Raw genomic sequence first — 6,312 nt, 5'->3', positions numbered from 1 at the left:
AAAAAAAAGGGAAGAGGATATGGCAGACCCCATAGACCCTGATGTTGATTGGTATGAACTCTTCCATGCTCCATACACGCCAGTACCAGACCCCACCCCCATGCTACCTCCGTGGGCGTACAGGCCTCGGTGCTCAGCCACGACACCATCAAGGTGACCTGGGCCGACAACTCCCTGCCCAAAAAACAGAAGATCAGGACGCACGCTACTACACCGGTGCGCCGGAAGACCAACATCCCCGCCAACACCAAGCTCAAGGTACGGTCACGGTGACGCAGCAGCAAGGCCCGCAGGGCCCCGTTCAAAACAGCACAGCTTTATTATTCCCTCACGGTTCATTTTAAAGTAGAAGGTGTCATCAGAGCACAGCATAGTATATGTATTCTACCACTATGCCATTCTAATATCAGTGTGTAGAGCTATCCCACTATCAGGGTAATGAATCAATGTAAAGTAATCCCACCCACTATTACATGAGGTTCAAACGTCTCACAGTCTTCCCACAGTCCTTCCCATCTACATTCCACAGTCTTCCCCATCTACATTCCACAGTCCTTCCCACATCTACATTCCACAGGCCTTCCCCATCTACATTCCACAGGCCTTCCCATCTACATGCACACGGCCTCCCATCCTACATGCCACAGGCCTTCCCCATCTACATGCCACAGCCTTCATCTACATGCCACAGGCCTTCCCCACCTACATGCCACAGGCCTTCCCCACCTAACATGCCACAGGCCTTCCCCACCTACATGCCACAGGCCTTCCCCACCTACATGCCACAGCTTCCCACTACATGCCACAGGCCTTCCCCACTACATGCCACAGGCCTTCCCACCTACAATACCACAGCCTTCCCCACCTACATGCCCACAGTCCTTCCTCCTGCATGTAGGTGGGGAGGACTGTGGCATGTAGGTGGGGAAGGACTGTGGCATGTAGGTGGGGAAGGACTGTGGCATGTAGGTGGGGAAGGACTGTGGCATGTAGATGGGGAAGGCCTGTGGCATGTAGATGGGGAAGGCCTGTGGAACAAGGACAAGACAGAGGTCTGACTGCATTTTGAGTACAGACTGTTCATACAATATACATTCTGATTCAGCAGTTAGTCAATCCCTATAATGAACATAGACACTGCTGTATCCATCACCTAACATGGGACTTTTTTTTTTATACATTAAATTGTACCTTTATTTTACTAGGCAGGTCAGTTAAGAACAAATTCTTTATTCAATGACGGCCTAGGAACAGTGGGTTAACTGCCTTGTTCAGGGGCAGAAGACAGATTTGTACCTTGTCAGCTCGGGGATTTGAACTTGCAACCTTTCTGTTACTAGTCCAACGCTCTAACCACTAGGCTACCCTGCCGCCACCCAACATAGAGGTGCTAAAGGCTAGTCTGGTTATTGAAAGCGGAGTAGATGCTAAAAGGGTAGCCTGGTTATTGTAAGCTCATGTAGATGCTAAAAGGCTAGTCTGGTTATTGAAAGCGGATGTAGATGCTAAAAGGCTAGTCTGGTTATTGTAAAGCTCATATAGATGCTGAAAGGCTAGTCTGGTTCTTGAAAGCTCATGTAGATGCTAAAAGGCTAGGGCTGGAGCAACTGCAGTCACTGTTAGCGCAATGCAACACATTTAGGAAAACCAGGTGATGTTGATGCTAATTAGGGGTTGGGGTCAATTGCATTTCAATTCGGTCTATCCAGGAAGTGAATTGAATTTGAGAATTGCTAAAAATCCAGTGAAAATAAATTGAGATTTTCAAGTCTGAAATTAGAATTTTGACTCATCTCCTGAATTGGCTGGACTATGGAATTGACCCCAATCCTGTTATTCACCCTGTGTTGTTTTGTCGGATGGCATTGTTCACACTGGACAATTATTCTCACCTTGATGTGCTCGTCCCAAGCTGTCAGAAATGCCTTCCTGTTTCTCTCACACACACACAGCGTGTACCTACATTATTAAACAGATGGCTCCTCTCCACTCAACTAAAAGGATAGGATGTTTTTTCTCTCTGTGACATCCTGGATGACAGATTTGTCTTGTTTAGTACACTACAGGACGTGGCTAGTATCACTGGGACAGGCTATTTAGAAAGCTAGGACCTGGACTAGCCTTCACCAGGAGACTCAGACTACCCAGGTACTAGATTAGACAGTCTGTCAGGCGTAGTGAGGAAATGGGCTTAATAAAGTGATCAGAAGTATTTTCATCGCTGCATGTCATCTTGTCTTTATTCAAATGTTGTCCACTGTTCTCATGTTATACCTACTACGTTTCAAGTATTATTTTGGGATAAATAGCCTTCATTTAGTTTATCTGGCATTTTTTATGTACTGAAAGTATTCACACCCCTTGACTTACTCCACATTTTGTTGTTACAGCCTGAATTCCATTTTTTTTATACACACTACCCCATAATGACAAAGTGAAAACAGGTTTTTAGAAATGTTGCTTACATTTACATAAGTATTCACACCCCTGAGTCAGTACTTTTGTAGTATCACCTTTGCCAGTGATTACAGCTGTGAGTGTTTCTAGGTAAGCCTCGAAGAGCTTTCCACACCTGGATTGTATAACATTTACCCATGTATTATTTTCTAAATTCTTCAAGCTCTGTCAAATTGGTTGTTGATCATTGCTAGACAACCATTTTCAGGTCTTGCCATTAGATTTTTAAGTACTTTAGATTTAAGTCAAAGCTGCAACTCGGCCACTCGGGAACATTAACAGTCTTCTTGGTAAGCAACTCCAGTGTATATTTGGCCTTGTGTTTTAAGTTATTGTCCTGCTGAAAGGTGAATTCATCTCCCAGTGTCTGTTGGAAAGCAGGCTGAACCAGGTTTTCCTCTAGGATTTTGCTTGTGCTTAGCTTCATKTTTTTTTATCCTGAAAAACTCCCCAGTCCTTAACAATTACTAGCATACCCATAACATGATGCAGCCACCACTATGCTTGAAAATATGTAGAGTGGTACTCATATGTTTGGGACAAATCCAATACTACTAACACTTTATATTCAGGACAAAAATGTAATTACTTTGCTACATTTCTTGCAGCATTACTTTAGTGCATTGTTGCAAACAGGATACATGTTTTGGAATATTTGTATTTTGTGAAGGCTTCCTTCTTTTCACTCTGTTATTTAGGTTAGTAGTGTGGAGTACCTACAACGTTGTTGATCCATCTTCAGTTTTCTCCTATCACAGCCATTAAAACTCTGTTACTGTTTTAAAGTCACCATAGTCATGGTGAAATCCCTAAGCTGTTTCCTTCCTCTCCGGCAACTGAGTTAGGAAGGACGCCTGTATCTTTGTAGTGACTGTGTGTGTTGATACACGATCCAAAGTGTAATTAATAACTTCACCATGCTCGAAGGTATATTCAATATTTTTCCCCATTTTTTTATTTCCCATCTACCAATAGGTGCCCTTCTTTGCGAGGCATTGGAAAACCTCCCTGGTCTTTGTGGTTGAATCTGTGTTTGAAATTCACTGCCGACCTGAGGGACCTTACAGATAATTGTATGTGTGAGGTACAGAGATGAGGTAGTCATTAAAAATCATGTTAGACACTATTACTGCACACAGTGAGTCCTTTCAACTTATGTGACTTATTTGACTCCTAAACTTATTTAGGCTTTACATAACAAAGAATTAATACTTAGACTTTCAAGCTTCCAGCTTTTCATTTAATGAATTTGTACTTTGACATTATGGGGTGGAAACACTCTGGTGTGTTAGGCCAGTGACAAAACATCTCCATGTAATCCATTGTAAATTCAGGCTGTAACAACAAAATGTGGAGCAGGTCCAGGGGTGTGAATACTTTGTAAGGCCCTGTATTATTCATGGCTGTTTATGTTAAAGATGCATGGAGCACTCTGATTCTGTTGGTCTTGAGGTCTGTACCTTCCTTTATGAACAGTTTTTCTGTGTGTACCGTGTGTGCCTGCGTACGCCTTCGTGTGTGTGTGTGCCGCGCCTGCGTGTGTGTGTGTTTTCAAGGGCCAACACCACCAACCTGAGCCACATGGTGACGGGCCTGAAGCCCAACACGCTCTATGAGTTCTCTGTCATGGTGACCAAGGGCCGGAGGACCAGCACCTGGAGCATGACGGCCCAGGGAACCACCTTTGAGACCAGTAAGAGCACACATACACAGTATACCGAGTACACACACACACACACAATATATGAAAGCATCTTCAGTAAAGTTTTATTTTTTTAACATGACTATACAGAATATCCTGGTTCTGTCAAAGCTGATTGTAGTGGGCGTTTGTCATTGACTGCTTTTCTCTGATATGCGGCAGGTCTCCTAGTGATTAGAGCATTGGGCCAGTAACCTATAGGTTGCTAGTTCGTGTCCCCCCCAAAAAAAGAAAAACAAAATCTGCCCTTGAGCAAGGCACTTACCCCTAAATTGCTCCCGGGTCGCCGTCAGTAATGTCTGATCCCATGCCGTGACCCCACTCTCTGAGGGTGTGTCAGGGGAAGTGGGATATGCAAAAACACTTTTCCATTTCACCATACACTGGTACGGGTTACAACCATACTGGTACGGGTTACACACACTGGTACGGTTTAAACACACACTGGTACGGGTTAACACCACACTGGTAGGGTTACACACACTGGTATAACGGTTACACACACTGGTACGGGTACACACACTGGTAAGGTTACACACACTGGTACGGGTTACACACACTGGTACGGGTTACACACACTGGTACGTTACACACACTGGTACGGTTACACACACTGGTACGGGTTACACACACTGGTACGGGTTACACACACTGGTACGGGTTACACACACTGGTACGGTACCACACACTGGTACGGGTTACACACACCTGGACGGGTTACACACACTGGACGGGTTACACACACTGGTACGGGTTACACACACTGGTACGGGTTACACACACTGGTACGGGTTACACACACTGGTACGGGTTACACACACTGGTAACGGGTTACACACACTGGTAACGGGTTAACACACACTGGTACGGGTTACACACACTCGGTACGGGGTTACACACACTGGTACGGGTTAACACACACTGGTACGGGTTACCACACACACTGGTACGGGTTACACACACTGGTAGGGTTACACACACTGGTATACGGGTTACACACACTGGTAACGGTTACACACACTGGTACGGTTACACACACTGGTACAGGTGTCAAACAGGACTAATATAAGCAGCCCCTATTTGATGTCAAAGCCAAGCGTTCCCTCATTAATGGCCTTGTTCCCATACTGACTTTCTGTTTGATTTTCACAGTTCCCAGCTCGTCCCCAAAGATGTACTGTGGTGAGCAAGGAGCTGAAACCGACGTACCATCAATAGTCAACTGGCAGCCCCCCTCAGAGGCCAATGGAAAAATCACAGGTGAGACCACACACAACACTCTGTTATCAGGTTTATTCAGAGTCAAGAGAAACAAGTGGTCTGAAACAGTTCTCTAACCTTTCTCCTCTCCCCCATCTACCTCTTTCTCTATCTCCTCTCCTCCGATCTCTCTCGCTCGCTTTTCACCCATCTCTCTCTCTCCGTCCTTTCCACCCATCTCTCTCTCTCGCTCCTTTCCACCCATCTCTTTCCTCGCTCCTTTCCACCCATTCTCTCTCTCTCCATCTCTCCTCCCCTAATCGCTCACTAGGCCTACATAATCAACTACAGTACTGATGTGAATGCGGAGGTGCATGACTGGGTGATAGAGCCGGTGGTGGGCAACAGGTTGACCCCAGATCCAGGAGCTGACTCTGGACACCACCTACTACTTCAAGATCCAGGCCCGTAACTCCAAAGGGCATATGGCCCAATGTCAGAGGCCAGTACCACTTCGCACCCCAAGATAAGTGAGGGGGAATCCTGGAGGTTGATAGGCTCTGAAAGGTTGAACATTGGGGATGATTGTATTAAATGTTCTTATTGGTGAGTTATTTATATGCGTATGATGCGCTGAATGGTCAAGATTCAAAATAATTATTAGTTTCTCTTCACTGTAGCTGGCTGCATTCTCAATCCTTTTCTATAGACGCTGGTAAAGAACATACCATTCTGTTGGGCCGAGCCTGCCCTCTCTCTCTCGGCGATCTCTCTTTCTTTCGCTCTGTGCTCTCTTTCTCTCTCAATCTCTCTTAATCTCTCCTCTCTCTTTCTCTCTTCCTTTAATTGGTGCTCACACCTGCTTGCCTACCCTCCAATGCTGCACCATTTACCCCTCTCTCTCTCTCTACCCTCTCTCTCCTCTCTCTACCCCTCTCTCTCTACTTACCTCT

The 6,312-nt window shown here is 45.5% G+C and overlaps 1 long non-coding RNA gene across 2 annotated transcripts; it reads left to right on the top strand.

Moving 5' to 3' along the window:
- The first annotated feature begins 914 nt into the window (after positions 1–914).
- LOC112076670 (uncharacterized) lies at positions 915–5,612 on the top strand. 2 transcript variants are annotated; one of them, XR_011477838.1, is made up of 4 exons: positions 915–1,387; positions 1,464–1,556; positions 1,597–4,150; positions 5,312–5,612. It is a non-coding gene; the product is annotated as an uncharacterized lncRNA (long non-coding RNA). The 2 variants fall into 2 exon arrangements; XR_011477837.1 differs by having other exon boundaries at positions 915–1,556.
- Positions 5,613–6,312: the final 700 nt, after the last annotated feature.

The sequence above is a fragment of the Salvelinus sp. IW2-2015 genome, unplaced genomic scaffold (assembly GCF_002910315.2).
Source record: "Salvelinus sp. IW2-2015 unplaced genomic scaffold, ASM291031v2 Un_scaffold3917, whole genome shotgun sequence".
In the NCBI taxonomy this organism is placed as follows: domain Eukaryota; kingdom Metazoa; phylum Chordata; class Actinopteri; order Salmoniformes; family Salmonidae; genus Salvelinus; species Salvelinus sp. IW2-2015.
Note: the sequence above shows the minus strand (reverse complement) of the source record. Positions and strands in the feature narration are given on the sequence as shown.